The sequence below is a fragment of the Hibiscus syriacus genome, unplaced genomic scaffold, assembly GCF_006381635.1.
Source record: "Hibiscus syriacus cultivar Baekdansim isolate YM2019G1 unplaced genomic scaffold, ASM638163v2 tig00003632_pilon, whole genome shotgun sequence".
In the NCBI taxonomy this organism is placed as follows: domain Eukaryota; kingdom Viridiplantae; phylum Streptophyta; class Magnoliopsida; order Malvales; family Malvaceae; genus Hibiscus; species Hibiscus syriacus.
In genome coordinates, this window is record NW_024061979.1 from 64,032 (window position 1) to 89,275 (window position 25,244).

A 25,244-nucleotide genomic window follows, 5' to 3' on the forward strand; every position below is an offset into this window, starting at 1 on the left:
AACCACCGTGAACTGTCAGGTCAACACAACATACTGCCATGTAAACACCATGCACTATCATGTCAACATCGTAACTGTCAACGATGAAAAACGTTGGTCAAAGATGACATTGGACTTAATTTCTAATTTGGAGGGCCACATTGGTTTTTTTAGTACTGGGACCTTTGATGCATTTTGGCCAAAAATAATTGATTCCAACAAATTAGAAACAAAAATACTTAATTTGCACAATTTTCAAACTAAGAAGGACCTAAATATAATTAAACCCAATTTTTTTTGTTGCAGCCCAACTTTTCCCTACTTACAAACATCAAAACATGCAACGAAGAAAAGACAGCAATCTCAATGTATCAATTTCTCCTACATGTCTGTAAAATTAAAGTACAGGGACATGCTGGAAATATGTCAGATTTGTACAACAATGAATACATCGGAAAAGTCAAGCTCTGAGTGGAAGAAAATGTTAGTTTAAATCAGCATCTTAAGTTCTTAACTTGTGTTGTGGTGCTGTTCATTTAAAGAGAAAGTGATGGAAACCAAGTAAAGTATAAAATTCGAGTCATTGTGTACATAAAAAGTTTATCGAAAAATTCATTAATCAAAATTAAATATATAACATGAGTTCGTTCGAATTAATCAGAACAAAACCTTGAAACTAAGGTAAAAAATGTTATGGAAAGAAAATTTTTCTGAGATTAGTTGTTACCGCATTATAGCAAATAATACAGACAAAATGGATTGCAGTGTCCTTAAGATTACCAAAGATTATTTTACCAGACATTCACAAGACACAAGGCGATAACAACTTTTTATATAATAATTAAATTTATTATTAATACTTAAATTGTTGATAAATTGGGTAAAGTAAACGAAAGAACACAAGAATTTTAACGAGGTTCGACAATGTGCTTACGTCCTCGGTGCCTAGGCGGCGCTAGAAAATTTTATTCAATTCTCATAGGTTTAGGTTACATCTCTATTTATAATAGAAAACTCTGGTACATAATTACAAAAATTAACCATGTACCGTACCGCGGGGCTGCGCCCCCGCACCTCCAACCCACATAATCGTAACCCCCTCTACGAGACTTTCTTTGTAAAGATAGTTGATGTTCGCTTCGCTCACTCCGCTCCATCCCCTGTCCTCTTTACCGGTATATTTATGAGTCATACCTTACATAAATCATATTACCCATTCCGATATTGTTTTGTTGAATCCCGACTATTAAAAGTTATAAAAAATACTGAAATAATCACTTGACTATTTATATTTTAAATTTGTTAAAAAAAATTATTACAGTCTGAGTTAGACGTTAACCTATTAACTTAGAAATGATATAATCTGATCAAATAATCTTAAAAAAATTATCATATGAACGTCAACTTAAACGACTGTAATTTTTAATGAAAAAATGATGAGTTTGGAACATATGAATAGTCAGGAGACTATTTTATAACTTTTAATAGTCAAATTTTTAATAGTCGAGAGAATCAATAAAATAATTTTCTATGTCTAAAGATCATTTTATAACTTTTAATAATTAATGATGTAACATCCCAAACTACGGGTTAGTGACCAAATTGCAAAATTTCAGAATTTGATGATAAAAGTAGAATACTTGAATAGTTCAATGACTTATTTGAGGATATTTCCTGAAAGTTTTTAGTAATTATCCAATGAATTAAAGGGCAAAATGGTCAATTGACATTAAAGATATTTTTATCCCCTTTAATAGGAGATAAAAACGTGGGAGATGAATGCATTTTATCTTCTTCTTCATTTCTTCTTCTTTTCCAACCATGGAAGACTAGGCAAAGGTGAGTTTTCGACTTTGTTGATTATTTGCTGAATTAAAGGTTAGGTTTTGATCATTAAATGATAATTAAGCTTAAGGAAAGCTTAAGTTATCTTAAATTCAAAAGATAAAGGAGTTATGACAGATTAAAGAAAATGGGTTTGAAGTGAAATTTTGAATAGAAATGTTTAAATGATTATGGAGGTTGAATTTGACTTGTCATCTATGAGAATAAGAAGTTAGAAGTGTTACAATTAAGTTTGGATAACATGGAAAATTTGATATGATTATTGAATTCTATATGGAGAATAGAATTCTAAGGTTTAAGATGAAATAAATTGATATAAAATAGTTTAAGTATGTATATTTGAGTTAGGAATATGAAAGGGGATGAAATATGAAGAATTGAAGTGAAAATAGAGAATTTTCGTGTAATGAACAGTAATTTTCTGGGTTGGAACGAAAATTTCCAGATTATGCAGGGGGTACCGATTCCCCCTGGGGGGAGGTATCGATTCCCCCCTAAATGAAAAATGGAAATTTAGTTTATTAAACCGTCTTAAGTTATCAACATCAAGTTTAAGGTTTAGGCTTTTGATAGTTGTTTTGAAATGTTCTATTTATGTAGATATTGAGCCTAAACAAGTTTCGGAATAATCAAAGGATTAGGATTGAATCAAAGCAAGGCTAAGGTGAGTGCAATTTAATTGTACTTATGTTATCGAAAAACATTGGCTTGCGATGAGCCAGTGACGGAGTTACTATGGTAAGTAGTAACTCTTAAAATGTTATTGTATGTGACATAATTTACATGATTACATGTATACTTGATATGTTTGACATGATGTTCTATGTGTTGTATGATAGATATATTAATGACATGAAAATGTATGGATGCTTGATTATATGAGTGGATATGTTCTTGTAAATGCTATGTGGTTTATGTAAATAAATGGAAAGGTGAATGATATATATTATATGATATGAACCTATACGACTACGTGAGAAAGAATATATGTCTCTGAGAAGGCATAAGAACAAAGTATAAGCTATGTGACATATGAATATGAATCATATGAAAATATTCTACGTGTAAGTGAACTATGTGATAAATATGAAAAAAAAAATAATGCCCATGTTATGTGTCATGAGATCTAGAGGTATAGTTGGCATGCCAAGAGTCGAGGGTCTACGCGGTCCTTCGGGACAAATTCTACGTGGTCCTTCGGGACGTATATGTATTCTTTGGAGCATGTATGAGGTCTTTTGAGACACATGTTTGATCCTTAGCATATATATATGATTCTTAAGGAGTTTATATGAGGTCCTTAGGGACATATTATATGGCACTTCGGTGCATTTCTACGCGGTCCTTCGGGACAAAATTCTACGTGGCACTACGGTGCAAATTTATACGAGCTGTGGTGACAGCATATGTGCACAACCTCAGTGTACTCGCATACCTTAAGTTCTCAGTAATGTACATGGGCCTATAAAAGACATTGAAAGTATTTACAAGATTCATATGTGATATTGTATGTTTCTCTAAGTGGAATGTATTTGTCATATGAGATTGGAAATTGTTTATGCAATGACATGATTTATAGTTTACATTATATGTTGATATAGTATATAAAGAAATTAATGATGGTAAAATGAGAAATGATAAGCATGTTAATGATGTTATGTTACATGATATGTGCATGTATGTATATATTACATAAAAGTATATATATATGCTTTGGTATGATAAGGTAATATCAAATGTTCATGCATTGGGGAAGTTACAGTTAACATATAATTATGTTTTATATGCCTCACTAAGTCAACGACTTAGCGTGTGAATGTTTCACGCGTAGGTTTCAAGAAGAAGAAGATTTGTAAAAGTTATGCAAGACAGGTCAGTTTCTCCTTACCGAATATCAGATCAGAAATGTAGATTGAATTATATGTATATTGTTAAAAAGAATTTAGTTGGCATGTAATAAAAAGGATTTGTAATAGAAACGTTCTGATCGAGTTTTCTAATGTTTTAAACATAATTATGTAAATATAAGTATATAGGAATGAACGGTTAAATTTTTACGAGTTTTATGTACTTTTTACGAAAGTTACTGTAGCAGTGAACAATAACCACGGTTTAAGCCAAAATTTTCCAGAATGTAATGAGGGAATCGATTCCCCCTATAGGGAATCGATACCCCCACTGTCTGTCACTGTTCGCTGTTCACTGTTCACTGTTCACTATTCATATCATATTTTTACTGTTCACGAATACATATTTTTGAATCAAAATTTTATAACAAACACAATTGAACTATATATGGTCGTATTTTCTTAATATAAGTTAAAATGTTCGATTATTTTGAAAGGGAATCATTTTTAAAAGTCAATGTGACATCTCGGACTCGTATTCGGGTCGGGTACGGGTTGGGGTGTTACAAATGACCTCAATAAAACATCATTCTATAATCGGGGATTATTTATATACTTTACTCTTAAATTTACACATATATAAATGTCGGTAGCATCTCTCAAGAATAAAATATGGTAAAATTGACTTAAATGTTATTACAATAGTACAAATAAGGTGATAATTTATTAACATTGTAGACACCAAATTTTGACATTTTCCATTCAATTAAAATTATTATATTATATAATATAGTTATGTATTATATTTTATAATACACATATATTTACATATTATTTTACATTTTACAGGCCCAACAACGGGTGGCCCAAATGCCAGTCAGTAGCCCAGCTGGTCCAAACCCGTGACCCAAATAGCAGAAAACTAGGGTTTTCAAAACCCTAGTTCCAAGATCCATCAGCGCCGCGCTCCACTCACCGTGGACTCCTTGCCACTCACGCATCTCATCCAAGCCAACACCGTAAGCTTCCCTCATGTTCCACATCCCCCAATATCGGTTTCCTCGGCAACAAACCAAATCAAGAAACGTGCAAAAAACAAAGACCAGTGTAGTTAGGACTCTAAAAATAGCATATTTTCTTCAGTATAAATATTGCATGTAACTTAGATGAGGGGGAGAGGTTTTTTTTTACAGACAATATCACATGAAAATGCTAGAAAATCCTAAAAGGAAATACGGGCATTTGTAAAGTTTTTGACAGAGAAATAAAAGAAAGATTGTCTTTTACCTTATTCGGTTGTTATTGTTGTATGCCTTCCAATTCTTGTTTTGTTTTTGAACCCGAATAACCCAAAAGTGGGTTGCGCCGATGATCGGAGGGGGAGGTGGTCGAATCTTCTTTTTTGGATCTACACCCCTACGAGGCGAATTTTGGAAAAATATGTTGATTTTCAGAACGAGGGTACAAGGATCTTTTGAAAAAAATGAAAGCTTTTTCAATTTCGCCGCCGATGAACGGCGGCCGGCGAGGTAGCGCACGGCGGAGCGCGGCTGGGTTCTGGGTTCCTCATGATTACCGGCCACCTTTGTTCTTCAGCATGAAGAACAGATGAGAGCAAAATAAAGAAGGGGGAGGGGTGCTCTCGTGGAGAAGAAGAGAAATGAGGTTTTAAAAAATATATTGGCTTTTATAGTAAAGCCCACAACCCGACCCGATAACACAAGCGGATACGCGTGTTTTTGAATAAAATAGGGTAAACTACCCTTTTGGTCCCTCTGATATTTCAGTACCTTTATTTTGATCCCAAAATTGAATTTAAACCCGATTTTCTTTTAATTTGGCCATTTGATTTGTTTTTCTTTTCAATTTAGCCCCTATTAAAAGTCAATTAGTGTTTTAGCTTTTAAATTTTATTTTATTTATTTTTTACATTATTTAACATATTACGTTTTTTGTTTATTTTATTAGTATTATAGTATATTATATATGTATACGTTCCATACTTCATCGTATTTATATTAATAATTTTAGTTATTACTTTGTGTATTATTGTTATTGTTAGGAATGTGATCTTAATTCCCTTAAGTCAAATTTTTTGCCGTGTAAACAGATTTTGGCATTGTATTGTTCAGGAAATTCAATGAAAATGGAATCCAATGCTGTAAATTTCTACTAAGTGGTTCCCACGTATATGTTACTTTATGACTATATTCCAACAAAGCAACAATTATTTTTTTTGTTTCATTTTAAATTAACATAATTTTTTTGTTCTTTTCATCATACATTTATTCATTTGTTTATTGATTTCCTTTAGAATTTAGATTTTTTTTAAACCGTTTCCCCCTTCTTTTATCTAGCTTTTTTTTATTTATATTTTATTTTATTTTCTCATTTTGATTTATCTAATATTCCTTTATTATTTCCTATCTGACATTTTGACTTTTGAAGGTAATTTCATTCGATCAAAGGTAGGTACTTCGAATCGGATAATTTAATTTTTTTTTATTTTCACAATTAAAGACAACCGACAAATTAATTGGTACCGAAAGGGCGGTTCAAGGGTGCTAATCCTTCCTTGACCGTAACCGACTCCCGAACCCGATACGTTTCTGGTACAACGCAGATCAGGTAAGATGGTGTCCGGCCCACCTAAATTCGTTTTAAAGTGGTCGGTGGCGACTCCAATCCACATTTTCAAGTCGAAGCCCAATTCCGGGACCCAACCGAAAGACGGTTACGACAGCTTGGCGACTCCGCTGGGGACCAGGTAAGTGAGTCAGGCCGAAATTAATTTTTGATTGTTTTTTTTATGTGAAAATGTTAAATTTTAATTTTAATTTATTTATTCGATTCCAATTATTTATCTTTGATTATTTTGTTTCAAATAAATAGTTGTACTGATGTTTTTTAATGATTTCAGATTTTTTTTAAAATTGTCATCTCTAAGCTCTAAACCCGAGCTCCAAACCCGTTTTAAGTGGGGGTGAAAGCGACGCATTCGTGTGAATTTATTCACCGCATATGCCTAGCAAGTAGCCTTCGGGATTCATATACCTTATGTCTTCGTGTGAATTTATTCACCGTGCGGGCATAAGGGAATGTTTCCTCTCGAGTTTAACTTAGTCTACACAAGCCTGTGATGGGTTTAGGACTAAGGGTCTGGTAAGCCCAAGGGGGCACCAGCAAGGAGAACTCGGGTACCGTGTTTTAGAACCTAAACCGGGAGAGTACATGGAATTAGAGCCTACCCTAAAACCTCATTCCAAACCCTATGCTGCTTTTATTTCTTACTTTACTTTCTGTTCAAAGCATGCGAATTAGATAAATATGCGGTTAGGATTTGTTTGAAATTAGCATGCGGGATAGAGATCATGTCCGGATAAGAATAATAAGCATGTGGGGTAGATATCATGTGGGGTAGAACTTTTCATTTTTATCATTTTTTTATTATTATCCTTATCTCACTAATTTTTTTGTCCTTATTGAATTTTTTCTTTGGCATTTTTTTTTCCGCATCCTTAAAACGAGGTGTTGATCCACCAAAAATGTGTTTGTTAAACGTAAATAATCTGCATTAATGGACAAAGGGGTTATAATACAAAGAGATAAAAAGCTCAGAAGTCCAACCGTGATCAAAGAATACTCAGAGGCAAATGTTGCAGGGGCAAGACGAGGAAATGGTTACTGACCTGGAGAGTCCTTTCAAAAATTACGAGAACAAGATGGTGAAACCCTAGCTAAGCCGGAGACCATCATTGATGAATTCCAAAAACAAGTCGACAAACTTCGGATGAAGGGTTCCAATGGCACTTTCGTTTGGAACGAGCTCGGCATAGAGTGAAGGCCGGAGATGCAGTCATTCGAGACCTTTTTTGGGGCAAGCAACTTATCACCCGCACAAGTTTAGCCAAAGGAACCGGAATGGTTCGACAGGATATTCAACCGGTGAAAAAGCGAAAGACGAATCAACTTTCCAGAGGCTGTGCAGGATCTATACCATCAAAAAAGTTTTTGTCTCTTCAGACGTAACATTTTTGTCCCCAATAAGGATTATTCAGAATAATAGGCACATTTTTCGGATCAATGCCTCGAACATTTCATGCATCATACATTTAGACATGTTGTGCATTTTGTTACTTTTCTTTACATTCGCATTATGATTCCTTTTTTTTCATTGCATTCACATCAAAAATGAGAATATTCCGATCCTATGACATATAAGGAGCTTTACCAACAGTTGTTTGATGCACACGTGGTGTCCATGAAGCCCCGTACCCCAGGTAGTATGATGAGAACGCTCATTGCGAAAATCATAGCGGAGTCCCAGGGTGCACTATCGAGAATTACTCCACCATCAAGAGAATCATACAGAAAATACGTAACAAGAATCGGATCTACTTCAACAACTTAGGGGCATCCAAGTGAGGCATATCATTTCATCATTTGAGCCATTCTGTTTGGATTTGTTTTTTCATTCTTTTCTCAAGTTTTTGCAAGGACTTTTAAATAAATTTATGTTGCTTTAATAATGGCGAGCAATAAATCACATTTGCAAACTTGCAATTCTTTGAATATCATTTGAATTAAGAAACTCTGTTAATGGTTCAAAGTTACGGATCTTTGACAAAGTAACATGATTTTAAAAAAAGGGACTTTGACCTTATCCAGAATATACCCTCAAACACCATACCCTGCTCTTGTAATTAACCAATATACCCTTTTCCTTTCATAAGGTGCGGACAACATGGGGCATCATTTGCATATGACAATTACTATGTTTTTTATTTAAGACGTTCAATAACGATGATGATCTTTACAAATGAAAGAGTCGAGTAGGTGAATCCAGTTTAGGTCAGTTGCTTGAAAATTGAACTCTAAAGATGAAATTTTTGACTTTCAACAAAACACCTAGGCTATAACAGGTTCTTCTTGCCAATCTTAAGAAATTAAATCCGTAAAGCTGAGCTATTCCACTAAGGCAATTGGTTATAGAGGAAACTTGAAAGCCCTGGTCTTATGAGTAGATTACGTTCAAACTATGACATTGCTCGGACACTTGGCAATTCGGTGTTTGCTCCACTGCTCTTGTCAGGCTGAAAACTCTGTGATGAGATGAACCCTTCAGTGAACTTGATAAAACTGATTATAATGTTAAGTGGTCCCTCTAAAGCAATTGGTTAAACGCCCCGGCTTTATGGATCCAGCTTGCCAGATAACGACAAATTAAATCAAATTTATCTGAGTAAGAAATTTTCGGTAATGTTAAACTAAGGGAGTTAAGGAACACCTGTTATAGTCAACTACACACGAGCACTCAAGAATTTCATTTTTTAGACCGATATTTTTCGCACTGCCTTTGTTGGAGGAGCCTATAAAGCCTGAACAAATGGAAGATTTCAGAGGACAGAAATAAAATGTCTAGTAATTAGTCATTCTAGTTGCGTCATTATGTCCGCACCCAAATGAAATGCCAAAGCATATTTCGATATTTAAAAATGACATTTTGGGTTACCAAAACCTTAGAAAGGAGGCCAACCTAAGGCCAACTCATCCATTTGAACATTTTTCAAAGAACTGTGACTCTAAAAGCATTAAAAAAGCTCTTGATTCCTTTGATATTCTTTGAACTCACGTTTACAATTTGAGTCAATTGCCAACAATATTTTACAACATTTTTCTCCTAAAACAAGAAAAAAGAGAAAAATATTTTTCAAACAGAGTAGTCTCAGATTTGAAAGGTCTGTAAAGCCAAAGCTCGAGAAGATAATGGGGCACGATCAATTCCATGAACCAGATTGGCAGGCAAGACGCGGGACTTCAATCCAAGAAATAAATCATAATTCATTCATGATTGCATGCATCTTAGACATACCTAGGTGCATCATATCCATCATTTTCAGCATACATGATTTGTTACAGCCTTTTGAGCCAATTTCAACTTCACAACGAAGGATATTGGACTCCAGACAACGCAAGTTCAACTTCACGACGAAGGGACCGCTGGTTGTCAATAACCAACTTCTCAATTTCAGAGCCAATTTCAACTTCACAACGAAGGATATTGGACTCCAGACAACGCAAGTTCAACTTCACGACGAAGGGACCGCTGGTTGTCAATAACCAACTTCTCAATTTCAGAGCCAATTTCAACTTCACAACGAAGGATATTGGACTCCAGACAACGCAAGTTCAACTTCACGACGAAGGGACCGCTGGTTGTCAATAATCAACTTCTCAATTTCAGAGCCAATTTCAACTTCACAACGAAGGATATTGGACTCCAGACAACGCAAGTTCAACTTCACGACGAAGGGACCGCTGGTTGTCAATAAACAACTTCCCAATTTCAGAGCCAATTTCAACTTCACAGCGAAGGGTATTGGACTCCAGACAACGCAAGTTCAACTTCACGACGAAGGGACCGCTGCTTGTCAACAACAACTTCCCAATCTCAGAGCCAATTTCAACTTCACAACGAAGGATATTGGACTCCAGACAACGCAAGTTCAACTTCACGACGAAGGGACCGCTGCTTGTCAACAAAATTTCATTCAGAATCAATTTCAACTTCACAACGAAGGATATTGGACTCCAGACAACGCAAGTTCAACTTCACGACGAAGGGACCGCTGGTTGTCAATAAACAACTTCCCAATTTCAGAGCCAATTTCGACTTCACAACGGAGGATATTGGACTCCAGACAACGCAAGTTCAACTTCACGACGAAGGGACCGCTGGTTGTCAATAAACAACTTCCCAATTTCAGAGCCAATTTCGACTTCACATCGAAGGATATTGGACTCCAGACAACGTATGTTTAACTTCACGACGAAGGGACCGCTGGTTGTCAACAAATTTTCCCAATTTCAGAGCCAATTTCAACTTCACAGCGAAGGATATTGGACTCCAGACAACGCAAGTTCAACTTCACGACAAAGGGACCGCTGCTTGTCAACAACAACTTCCCAATCTCAGAGCCAATTTCAACTTCACAACGAAGGATATTGGACTCCAGACAACGCAAGTTCAACTTCACGACGAAGGGACCGCTGCTTGTCAACAAAATTTCATTCAGAATCAATTTCAACTTCACAACGAAGGATGTTGGACTCGAGACAACACAAGTTCAACTTCACAACGAAGGGACAGCTGGTTGTCAACAAACAATTTCCCGGTTCCAGAGCCAATTTCAACTTCACGACGGAGGATATTGGACTTGGAACAATGCTACTTACTTGGATTTCAACTTCACGACGAAGGATATCCAATTCCAGACTCAACTTCACAACGAATCGGCCGCCCGCGGTTTCAACTTCACGACGAAGGGAATCGTGCATACAAGCAGCATCCATATTTAGATTGGATTTCAACTTCACGGCGAAGGATATTCAACTCAAAGAAGGAGTGTCTGTCAACACACTTTCTAGTTTCAGAGTCAATTTCAACATCACATCGAAGGATATTGGCCTCGAAACAACGCAACTTGCATTGGATCTCAACTTCGTGACGAAGGATATCCAATTCTCAGGCTCAACTTCACGACGAATGATTCATGCTCAGAATTTTCCAGTTTTGACTCAACCTCACGACGAGGGAGTCATTTCGTGATTCATATTGACAAACCAGTTTCAATATCGGATTTCAACTCTACGACAGAGGATGTTCGATATGACCGAAATTTGTGTCTTTAATCTTTGCTCTATTTTCGTTACACGATAATGAGCAAAGAGGGGCAGCTGTAGACACCAAATTTTGACATTTTCCATTCAATTAAAATTATTATATTATATAATATAGTTATGTATTATATTTTATAATACACATATATTTACATATTATTTTACATTTTACAGGCCCAACAACGGGTGGCCCAAATGCCAGTCAGTAGCCCAGCTGGTCCAAACCCGTGACCCAAATAGCAGAAAACTAGGGTTTTCAAAACCCTAGTTCCAAGATCCATCAGCGCCGCGCTCCACTCACCGTGGACTCCTTGCCACTCACGCATCTCATCCAAGCCAACACCGTAAGCTTCCCTCATGTTCCACATCCCCAATATCGGTTTCCTCGGCAACAAACCAAATCAAGAAACGTGCAAAAAACAAAGACCAGTGTAGTTAGGACTCTAAAAATAGCATATTTTCTTCAGTATAAATATTGCATGTAACTTAGATGAGGGGGAGAGGTTTTTTTTTTACAGACAATATCACATGAAAATGCTAGAAAATCCTAAAAGGAAATACGGGCATTTGTAAAGTTTTTGACAGAGAAATAAAAGAAAGATTGTCTTTTACCTTATTCGGTTGTTATTGTTGTATGCCTTCCAATTCTTGTTTTGTTTTTGAACCCGAATAACCCAAAAGTGGGTTGCGCCGATGATCGGAGGGGGAGGTGGTCGAATCTTCTTTTTTGGATCTACACCCCTACGAGGCGAATTTTGGAAAAATATGTTGATTTTCAGAACGAGGGTACAAGGATCTTTTGAAAAAATGAAAGCTTTTTCAATTTCGCCGCCGATGAACGGCGGCCGGCGAGGTAGCGCACGGCGGAGCGCGGCTGGGTTCTGGGTTCCTCATGATTACCGGCCACCTTTGTTCTTCAGCATGAAGAACAGATGAGAGCAAAATAAAGAAGGGGGAGGGGTGCTCTCGTGGAGAAGAAGAGAAATGAGGTTTTAAAAAATATATTGGCTTTTATAGTAAAGCCCACAACCCGACCCGATAACACAAGCGGATACGCGTGTTTTTGAATAAAATAGGGTAAACTACCCTTTTGGTCCCTCTGATATTTCAGTACCTTTATTTTGATCCCAAAATTGAATTTAAACCCGATTTTCTTTTAATTTGGCCATTTGATTTGTTTTTCTTTTCAATTTAGCCCCTATTAAAAGTCAATTAGTGTTTTAGCTTTTAAATTTTATTTTATTTATTTTTTACATTATTTAACATATTACGTTTTTGTTTATTTTATTAGTATTATAGTATATTATATATGTATACGTTCCATACTTCATCGTATTTATATTAATAATTTTAGTTATTACTTTGTGTATTATTGTTATTGTTAGGAATGTGATCTTAATTCCCTTAAGTCAAATTTTTTGCCGTGTAAACAGATTTTGGCATTGTATTGTTCAGGAAATTCAATGAAAATGGAATCCAATGCTGTAAATTTCTACTAAGTGGTTCCCACGTATATGTTACTTTATGACTATATTCCAACAAAGCAACAATTATTTTTTTTGTTTCATTTTAAATTAACATAATTTTTTGTTCTTTTCATCATACATTTATTCATTTGTTTATTGATTTCCTTTAGAATTTAGATTTTTTTAAACCTTTCCCCCTTCTTTTATCTAGCTTTTTTTATTTATATTTTATTTTATTTTCTCATTTTGATTTATCTAATATTCCTTTATTATTTCCTATCTGACATTTTGACTTTTGAAGGTAATTTCATTCGATCAAAGGTAGGTACTTCGAATCGGATAATTTAATTTTTTTTTTTATTTTCACAATTAAAGACAACCGACAAATTAATTGGTACCGAAAGGGCGGTTCAAGGGTGCTAATCCTTCCTTGACCGTAACCGACTCCCGAACCCGATACGTTTCTGGTACAACGCAGATCAGGTAAGATGGTGTCCGGCCCACCTAAATTCGTTTTAAAGTGGTCGGTGGCGACTCCAATCCACATTTTCAAGTCGAAGCCCAATTCCGGGACCCAACCGAAAGACGGTTACGACAAACATATACACACATGTATACATAAACGTACATATGGTTTTATGTTAAATGATGCGGATTTAAAAAATTATATTAAAAATTTAAGGAATCTAAAACTAAATTATCAATAAAAATGCAAATCAAATATTTAAATTACATTAAATTTTAAAATTTTTAAGAATACGAGTTGTCTCAACATCTCCTCAATGCATCCATGTGTATATATATAAATTCCAGATTCTTAAAATATCTTTACACTCTAATTTATGCCCTATCAATGTGTCACACATGTTACATAACTCGTTATGCACATATACATGCACCAAACAAAAGGAGCAAAGTTATTAAAATATATTAACGGGTTGGTTAAAGTGGCAATCAGTTTGATATCGTTTAAGTAGATTTCGAGTTTGAGTTTTTGTGTAAGCAGAAAACTCCCATCGCGAGACTCGCTCACTAAAACTAAATGTGCGACCTGGATCGATCCGGATTAGTCAAGGCAAAATCCTTGGAAACCGAAAGTAAAAAAAGTGATTAAAATATGAAGGAGGATTAGTTGGTGGGACTAAGACATGCATGAATCAATATCGATGGGATCACATAATTAAATCAGTTAGATTAGATGATATGGTGAATATATCCCTAATACATCTAACTTATATGTAGTCGTATATGCATACACTGACGCATGTAGGGTACTTGTATTATTATTTTAGTGTCTGTCAAAGTTTGTACAGAACACTACCCACTTCATTCATTAAAAGAAAAAGGAAACACACTAGTTTTGTCTAGATCCACTTAAAGGAAGGCACGAGCATTCAGATCTGGTATTTGAAACATGCTCTTACAACAAGACAGCATGTTTTGGGATAATCTAGAAGCTCTTTCTTACAGCTGAGTTGTTCTTGTTCATTGTGGTTCAATATATATATATAGAGAGAGAGGGGGGGACGGTAGGGTTAAGCAACAAAATTGAGAAAATCCAAAAATAGGTTCGAATCAGAGTGTGCGGTTCAGTTCGATTCGGTTTATTTTTTTAATTTAGTGTTCGGTTTCGGTTTCGGTTCTGTTTAAGAGAACAAATATGTAATTCGGTTTGGTTTCAGTTTTTCATATGAAAAACCGTTTGAACCGAACCGAATTAAAAAAATAAAAGAAAAAATATCCAAATAAATTCATTTTAAATTTATTACAAGACAATTTTAAATAAATAAATTCTTAAAACTAGTAAAATTTTGTTATAAATTTAAATTTATAAGTTTGAACTCAATTTAAGCTTTAAATTTGCTTTTTCTGAGGTCGAGTTTAAAAAATAGTGAACAATAAAAAAACCGCTAAACTGAACCAATCCGAATCGAAAACCGTGGTTTTTATGTCATTCGGTTTCAGTTTCATTTTTTCAAAACCCACAATGTGTGGTTCGATTCATATTTTAGTCAAAAATCGAACCGAACCAAATACACTCCTATATATAGGATTACAATCCACTTACACATAAGGTAAAATTAAGATTTTACATTATTTTAGGACCATTGAATTGAAATAAATCAAATGTTGAGATTAACTTATTATTCTTTTCCGGTGAATATCTTCTCGTTTCCTATTATTAATCTCAATCTTTAATTTCTCGCACCCAATAATCCTAAAAATATATACAACTCTTAACTTTTACACTTAGTATAAAACGAATCTTACCCTTATATATATATATGAATGAAAAAACCCTAAACACTGAGTGTCAAATTTAGTTTCGAGCAGTTAAGAGTACAGCTTCGCTTTCCCAAACAAGTTTCTTGGTTGAGTCGATAATTACATTTCAAACGTGAATTTTTGGTCGAAAATAAATCGTTCGGGAATAATTTTACGTTTCAAATGGAATTTTGAGCGGAATCGGAAGGGGGTGAAATTTGAATGGCATTTATGACCATGGTAAATGTAATCGAAGCTACTGTCATAAATTACGGTAAAGAAAATAAACGTAGATCGATCCGAAACAGTCAGCAGAAGTCGAGAATCTAGAGCTATAGAAAACTCCAAGTACCAAAACAACAGTTACATTTCCCGGTTCCACTCTTTCTCTTACACTGCTACTGCAGATTGGTCCTTTTGGCCCTGTTTGTATCTTCCCACAGCTTTATTGAACCGCTGCAGCATGCTCATTTACGGCATGCACGGTCGATTACGATGAGAAAAGCAGCAACGAACGGTGCGAATTACACGAAGCTGCAGTTCAAGAAAGCTGTGGAAGAATACAAAGAGAGCCATGTTTTGCTGTTTTGGTTCTTTTTTTCATCGAAAAATAAAACCCTAAAGCTTCATGGGCGACCATGGCTGAAACAAGGCAAAGAGAAGTGGAAAGAATTGGGGAAGAAAGTTGACATGAAATGAGGGGAGATAGGGTTTATTTATAGTGGAAACGACGAGTCAGTTTCTCTTTACCATCAATCCCGAGAAGATTATTGGGAGCTGTCTCTTTAATAATAATATGGAAAAAAAAAGCATCAAACATAATAGAAAGATTATCACGTCAATACCATAGATTATCACGTTAATATTATTAATCCTCACATTATTACTAAAACGGTCAAATAAAAAAAATATTTGTCAAATGAACATATTAAATTTATTTTATAAATTACAAGAATTTCATTACCTTTTTTCCTAATAATATTTATTCAACCCTACCTCTTACCTCTTACCTTTTGTTTTTATTATTTATTGTTTAAGAAAATGAATAAATAAATATTTTCAAAGTTTAGATGATAATAATAACAATAATTACTGAACCCTACCTCTTACCTTTTGCCGGATCTGACGGTGGATGTTATCATTGGTGGGTCAAACATATGGGCCCACTTTATAAGTGTACACACATCTGGAGCTAATCAATTAATCGCCCACGCGCTTTGACGGCCGATCTTGAAGTTTCTACTTTTTGTTTCTTTAGACGTGATACTAAAATCAGGTCTTAAAATATTTATTTTGGCACCAGTTTTATCTTTTAGAATATTTTAACTTGTAACGTTTTATTTTATAACAAAAAAAATCTTAATATTTAATATAATAATTACTTTATTTTTATCTTTAGAGTATTTTAACTATTAATATTCATTTTATATTAAAAAACTTGTTTATAATTTTAATCATGTGTCAACTAATAATCATTTTAGTAAATGTTAGGGGTAAGTTTAGTATTATGCCTTTGTTATGGGGTTCTAGTTTTTAATATAAGCATTCAGTTGATATAAAATCAAATATTACAGATCTACGTATAGAGCACTTCAATTACATGAATCTCAAAATAAAAGGAGCGTGAGATGCACACCATGAAGCATGCGATTATCGAGTGCTGGAATTGGGATGATGGAATCAAGAAATTAGCTATAAAGCATGTATAAAAAATAAAGGCAAAATGTTATCAGAGGTCCCTATACTTTATAAAAAATAAATGTGGCTCTCGTATTATTTTCTCTCTCAATGTGACCCTCCAACTCAAAAAATAAACTCAATGTGGTCCTTTGAACAATGTTTTTTTGTCGTTGATCGTTATGAAACTGACGTGACAGTTCACGGTGCTGATGTGGCAACCCACGATTGTAACATGATAGTCTAGGGTGACAGATTATTGCGACGGATGACATGCCATATGGGCTAAATTGGTAACTCAAATATGAAAGATGGGCTGCCACATCATAATGTGAATTGACATGCCAGTACTGTAACGATCAACGACGAAAAACGTTGGTCAAAGGGTCACATTGAATTTGTTTTATGAGTTAGAGGATTATATTGAGAGAATAAAATAATATGAGAACCACATTAATTTTTTTTCAAAAGTAAAAGAACCTGTAATTTATATATGTCATAAATAAATAAATAAATAAACGAAGTTAGGGGCAAATGAGAAGAAAAAAAGAGTTGATGTTCATTAAACAAAAACAATCACATGGAGCCATGTGAGAGTGGGGCCACCGACCACCGTAGCATATTTGCGAACGTTGGTGTAAGTAATGACAGTACAGCCCGTTTTCCCTGGGCGACTTTGTCGGACGCTTTCTATTTGTAACCTGTTGCTGACTTCATAGAATGTTTTAATCTCAAACGATTTTCATATCTCAAATAATAAATTAACATCCAGTTCAGATTATTGTCAATTTTTTAACGAAAAATGAGTTTATAATCTAATGAATAGTATAATAATTATTTTATAACTTTTAATAGTCGAATTACTCAACAAAATAATATTTAATAGTTGAATGATTATTTTATAATTTTTAATAGTCGAGAGACTCAATAAAATAAGATCCTAAAATCGAGGGACCATTTTTGTACTTTATCCTAAAATGTATTTTATAATTTACGTAATTTAAAACCTCAATATTTGTATTTTAATTGAAAAGACGTGGAGTTCCCGAACAAGTGGAGCAAGAAAAGGCAAGGGTGGCACGTAAGAGGAGGGGGACAATCGCATGGAAATGCATGCACTCAGCTGTCACGCTATCATTGACGCTGTCTATCTAATTGTTCCAACAACACAGAAATCGAAAAACATGCCCTGCCCGACACGATTCAAGCTCTTTTGTCCGTCCGATTTAACCCACGACTTTGTCTTCCTCCTAATCCCCCGGTTACTTGTACGTTTCTATCATTTTGTTTTTGTTTTATTTTAGAATTACGTGATTAAAAATTTAACGGACGAGTTAACGTGATATAACTATTGTGAACAGATGATCAATCTAAACAGTAGATCATAAGAGAATGACAAATCAACTAACGTAGTCTAATTTTATGTGATCGGACATTTATAAATTAGAGGATGAATAAATCAAATAGTTTATATTCGATTGGAGATTGATGGTTTTTCAATGAAATGGAGATTGGAATCGTATTTAGGGGTAAAAAGGGTACGTGTTAAAAAGTATGGGCTTTATCAACCTAGGAATGTGACGATTGATGATTGTGGACGCAGTGAATACGTGGAGTGTGCTTTTATGATAGGATATTATTGTATTAAGTTCCTTAACTATAGAAAGTTACAAAATATTCTTTCAACCATATGGAGTTGTTTTATTAAGTCTATTGACTATTAAAAGTTACAAAATTATCATCTGACTACTCATTATGTTTCAAGCTCGTATTCTTCCGTTAAAACTTTGACAACAATTTGAGTTGTACGTTAACCTGCTGACTGAGATATGATAAAAGTTGATCTCGTAATCTCAAACGACTATCATATCTCAGTCAACATGTTAACGTCCAGCTCAGACTCCCGTTATTTTTTTACGGAAAATGATGAGTTTGGAACATAATGAATAGTTGAGTAATAATTTTATAACTTTTAATAGTCGAGGAACTGAACAAAACACTTCTATATAGTCAAGGGACTAACGACTCTTCTTTTTAGACAAAATTAATATATTTTTCAGAACTTTAATCGACTTTTTGGCATTTATAAGGACTCGAACTCGAGATTTTTTTTAAACGGAATCATGTTGCTTACTACTTGAACTGACCCGTTAGTAAATATGAGATTATTTTATTGTTAGAGAAAGAATGTATTTTTATATTTGGATGTAAAGCCAAAGCCAAAGCTTGTGGATAGAAAGGATGTGTGTAGTTGGTAGGTAATCAATAAATGCGTACTACTTACAATGCATAAATTCATTGGGCCTTTGCCTTCAACCATTGATTTTAAATTGCAATTTTCCACACATATGGATTAGGTTTATTCATACTACAACTTACACTTTTATAAAATATTTTCAAAATCATACTTAATATTTAATTTTTGTTTCATTTTAGTACCCATTATTGAAAATTTAACTTGTTGAATACCTAAACTATAAAATTTGGTCCGTTTTAATACCTAAGCTTTTAATTTTTTTCAAAAACTTAACGTTATATTTTGAACATGAGTACTAAAATGAAACAAAAACTAAATTTCAAGAATGGTTTTGAAAAAATAAAAAATTTAAGTACTAAAATGAACCAAAACTGATAATTTAGGTGCTGAACTTATAATTTACCCATGTATTTATGGTACTACTTACAAAACATTAATTCATTGATAGATGCTAATTAAGTGAATTAGCATATTATTGTGTACTTTAAAAACAATATTAATTATGAGTCTTTAGCAAAAAAGGGTTCCAAAATTAATTATCAAACAAAATTAAAAGCAAAAAAGGTTGGTTTTATTATAATTAGTTAGAATTAAAGGCATCAAAACTAGAGTCTTTTGCAAACACAATAAATTAATGCATTAAAATAGAAAAAAAATGCTTCCATTTTACAACTAATAAATGTAAGGATATTAAAAGTTACAAAATGATTTCATGACTATAGAGAGTAGCTTTGTTGAGCCCTCAACTATTATTTATAAAGTGGTCATATGATTATAGAGAGGCGCTTTGTTGAGTCCCTAGACTATTAAAAGTTTCAGAATGGTCACTCAACTATTCATTATGTTCCAACCTAGTCTTTTTTAGTTAAAAATTTGACGGGCGTTTGAGCTAAACGTTAACATGCAGACTAAGATATAATATTCGTTTGAGATTACGAGATTAGATGTTAATCTGCTGACTGGGATATGATAAAATATGATCTCGTAATCTTAAACGACTATCATATCTCAATCCGCATGTTAACGTTTAGTTCAAACGACCGTCAATTTTTTTAACGAAAAAAGACAAGCTTAGAACATAAGAGTAGTCAGGTGATCATTTTGTAACTTTAAATAGTCGAGGGACTCAACAAAGCAACTATCTATAGTTTGGGGATCATTTTATAACTTTTAATAGTCGAATGATAATAAAATAGTATCATATAGTCAGAGGATCATTTGTGTATTTTACCCTGAATGTTAATTAGTTAAGTATCCATTAATATTTGTTTCTCTCGTTCCACTCAATTTTGTAGAGCTGTCGATCAAAGTATTTATATATATATTTATAAACGTTGAAGGGTGTTAAGACTCCACACGATTACTCAATTAAGGGTTAAACAATAACGCATATTTATTGCAAAATGTAGAAAATTTATAGTTCAATTGAAGAAATGAGACACAAAGTGGGTTAAAAGTGCATTCGAGTCCTTAACCACCCACTTAGTTCTCTCATTTTTCTAATTGCACAAATAAATCCTTGCAGTCTTGTATGCTCTGCAATCAAGTCCCTATTATCATTAACGGGGACGGAGCTGTATATCGTTAACGGGGACGGAGCTTTATAGGGGTGCAAGGGACCCTTTCCCCTCTCAAAATTTTTGGTTTAATAACATTTTAGGTTCTTATCAGTTTAAATTTAAATAAAGTTGGACTTTTGCCCCCCAAATATTTAGATTAAATACATAATAAATACTTCAGGTCTTACAAGTTAATGATAAATTGGCTAAAATGTAATGGCTTGACTCTCCCCGCTCGGATGGTCCGCATGTACGTACCTATCAACCGGGCCACCTCGCCAGGCAACATTGGTCATTTGGCGGCGACCATTTGCGGTCAAAAAAGGTGTAAAGAAGAGGGCGAAAACTTCAACAATCTTATATTAACAACATCCGATTAGGAAACGGCGGTGTGTGGGGCAATTTTTCCGTGGTCGACTTTGATCCGATATCTAAATCTAGATCTATATTTATAATCGAATTCGATCTGATTTTTTTACATCTAGGCTTGACTACGACAACGTCCCTTTTAAGTACCGTACGACATAATGATCGAACAAATAAATTATGTCCGTGACATTTGCGAGGTTTGGGGTGTCATTGGAAAAAGAATCAATTGGCCAACACTTAGATGACTAGGAAGGACAATTTCAGAAATCATATTTCCAGAATTCATATCTTATAAAATTGATTTCCCTGAGTGCCTCAAAAATTTAGGCTCACTTAACACTCCGATCTGATCGGGTATTAAGTGCTCCGAAAGCAAAAAGCAGCCCGGAATTTTGCCAACGCGCAGAGCGACTCGATGAAACTTGTTTTCATCGTATACAAAACTAGCCATCACATCCGATCTGTAACTCCATGGTAACCATATCTTCAAACAATGTAGCGAGCCATCTTTGAGCCCCTACATGATTTGAACCGGAAAAAAAAACCAAATTCTTATCTCTGAACGTCACACCACGAGGCATCTTGCTTTTCGCTTGCTTTATAATATAGCATCTTCTGCACGTAAAACATCATGTACCCTTGTGCAGCACGCACGATGCTCTCGTTAACTCGAGTGATCCAAGCATCATCACACTTGTACCAGTGATTATTTAATCGCAAGTAAGTCACGTAATGGCCGGCATCTAATCTACCTGAGTGTGTGACAACAGCAAACAACTCGAATTCGGATGATACCTCGTTGGGTGCATCTTGTTCATCTCCATTGAAAGGGAAGATCCTGTTTCCAAACCGACTCCTCAAAATGGATGAGGAGAGATAAGGAGCCATGTCCAATGAAAATGGGAACTGCAGATACTGGTCAACCTTCCTCGACATCCTTCTTATTGAGGAGTGCTCGAACCTTTTTATATGAAAGCATGAAACTAATGGAAGCTTTCTTATAGACATCTGCTTAAGAGACTCTTGTCTCACCTGACACTTTTGGCAGAAAAATTTCTGATCGGAACCCAACCTCTCCACTCTTGTAAATCGTTCCAAGCAACCTTTTAAAGTAGACATCCCACCATTTCGGCTTGAACCCATGCAATCTGCCTCGACATTGCAAGAATTGTTGGCTTTTGCGGAAGATTTCCCAGAAGCCCCTCGATTCGGTTCCAAGTCCAGGGAAATGTCTAGACATGGGTCATATGTGGTCGATGTGAAACCACAAGCCATGCACATGACATCAGACCGCAGAATACCAGAAAATGCTCTATGAGCAATGCAACAATCACCCGTGCCTGCATCATCAAGGAATTTAGTTAAGAAAATCCAATAGAAGAGATACATTATCATCCAAAACTTTCCATTTATAAAGAACAGCATCACAAGCAACTAAAACTAGCTCCTCATTTCCGATAAGCAACTAGTTACTCAAACATGCATTCAAATATTAATGGCTCAAGCTAATTAGCTCCTAGTGAGAGTGTCAAAAACTGAGAGAAACATGATTCTACAAAAAGTAGTCAAGGGTAAATTCAATAGAAAGCAACTCCATATCAGATGCTCCCCTTCAGGCCTTCATTTAATAGAACAAGGAAGAAAGAGCTAGTTCTGCACTCAACTTTACCAGCGAAAGCTGAATTGGGTGATACAAAGGGTTTAAATGCAAAATCATTGTGGCCCAGCTATTGCTCAATGACAACTTATGGTTAGCATTTCTTAGGTCTTTTTATAATTTAACTCGAGTTTCCTGCCACAATATCTCTTCTCAACACACATGAAGTCATTTTAGACTTTTCTAACACTGCCGGAAAACAGCAAGAAAGAAAATGAGTAAGAGATAAAGAAAATATGGTTTAAGTTGGAACAATATAGAAGACAACTTCATCAAGTTCAAAAGAATCCGGATTTCTTTGCCAACCCATGGCATTTGAAGAATTTTTCTTCAGAAACAATATGACCCAAAAGACAAAAATGGCGTTGATCCAGGTTTTGAAACTAAAGCAACTCTACTTTTTCTGAGATAAGGATCAACCAAGTCAGATGATAAGATCCTTTACATGGCAAAGGGAAGTACCATGACTACATGAGAATTAGGAGAGGTAAGAAATTCCTACGATGAAATCAAGTGGGCCAAGGAAGGTTGACTTACAGGAGTACAGTAGTTGACATCATCAAGCCTGCAGTACTAAATCTGAGAGCTCTTGTCAACAACTAGGGCAAGAAAGAAGGGGCCTAAACTCATGCCCTGCAGTTAAAAACTGGAGTTACTTATGCTTTAGTAAAATCTTTGATGATGTCAATTAAAAATATAAATGCTAAAAATGTAAAGCGAGGGATAGACTAACAGTAGATGCTCATTTGCTCTACATAATTTCCTCATTCAGATCCTTCCTTGCAGTGATCCTTTCTAGTTAGTCAAATAAATTGTTCCGGATTCAATCAACCTATCGGTAACTATAAAATTTGGCCACTAAACACTCCACCATCATTTACGCAGACTAATTGAAGATTGCTAACCAAATCCATCAATCGAAAACCAACCAATACAAACAAACAAAGTTTTACCATATCCTTCAGGACTTACATATAACATGGATACCGGTGCATGTCAGCTAGTACTCGTTTTTACTTATTACGACACTATCAAAGACAGAATTAAGATAAACACCTTGGTAACTCAAAAGTCACTACTCACTACAACAACCTTGAACAGTAAGAAAGCTAGTCACCTGGACTGTGTGCCTTCCTTTTTCCTTTGCCACCTTTTCATGGATTCCATCAAGCACGGAAATGAAAAATTGAGCGTCCTGCTGCTCGTAACTCGCCAAATTTGCCGCATGTTGCCACCAACTGCAAAAATCTTATCAAATTAGCCTCACACCTTACTTTTGACCTCAAAGCAAATACTAACTTATACAATATCAGTAATTCAATATGGTAAAGAAAAGAGGAGGGGAAATCAACTCTTTTATCCAAAATTAACCTGTGCAAGAACTTAGCTGGACTATATGGAGTCCGATCGCCCGAGAAAACAGCTGAAAACATGGCATCCATATCGCAGGGCAAACAGAACCTTGAATTTTTGGAACCATTGATAGCACCATTTTTTTGCTGACAATAATATCTATTATGCCGATCGCTCAAGAAATAGTTTCGCAATGGCGGCGTATGGAACAATGCTTGTAAAACTGAATTCACAAAACAAGTATTACCCAAATTATTCAAGCCGCGTAATCCCCACGGTAGTTCTATCGATGAAATCAATGAAACGTTGGTCGCATCGTGGAGAGGGATCGAATGGTTTTCGATTATGGTGTTTTCTCTTGAATTTGGAGCCCGCATGCTATAATCGATTCGGCGACACTTTCTAAGACTTTCAGGTAGAGATCCGGCCGCTTTGCATTGCGTTACGGTGGACCCAGACATGGAGGTGGTGGCGGTGATGGTTTGAGCGAGGACGACGGCGGCGTCAAAGTCTCGATCGTATACCTGATCACGGCACGCGAAGCAAAACAGCTCAGCGCGGTCAACATCGACAGCGATCTCGTGGCCGGGGATGGAAAGAGCGTGAGCCGTCGCGTGAGAATGAAGTGGAGGCGCGTGACAAAACACGGCGGCGCAGGAGACGCAAGCATAGAGCCTCGGACAGGAGGATTCATGACAAGTGCCGCACCGGGGCAACTCCGAGGGTTCCCTTCGTATGGCGGCGCGACCTCCTGGCGGCTTGACGCGGATGCAGTCCTGGAGGGCGCGAAACGGCTTTGAGCCGTTGCGGGAGCGAAAGTCGATTAAGTGGGGACACGGCGGAGGCGAAAGTCGGCCGTTGATCTTGGAAGACATTGTGGTGGCGGGAGATGGGAGGATCGTGTAGGAAATGGAAACCCTAGATATTGACATATGGGTCATGGACCTGGAAGGGGAAGATCAACGGCTGAGAATGATTGAATGGGAGTGATGGACCATGTTAGTGAGGACAAGAGTCCACCTTTATTTTATTTTTTCCTCGATTGTATTCCTTTTTATATTGGGTATATTACAACCCATGTCATTAAATTATAGGTCCATCTTATTTTTATCAAGTAATTAGATTTAAAGTACTCCCTCGACTATATAGTATTACTTTATTAATTTTTTTGATTTTCAAAAATTATAAAATAGTCATTTGATTATAGAATGTTACTTTATTAAGTCAATCGACTATTAAAATTCATAAAATGACCACTCAACTATTTATTATGATCTAAACTTGTCTTTT

At 35.4% G+C, this 25,244-nt stretch overlaps 1 pseudogene; it reads right to left on the reverse strand.

Annotated features, from left to right (window-relative positions):
* Window positions 1–21,170: 21,170 nt before the first annotated feature.
* LOC120179398 lies at window positions 21,171–24,957 on the reverse strand (annotated as a pseudogene).
* Between the last annotated feature and the right edge of the window lie 287 nt (window positions 24,958–25,244).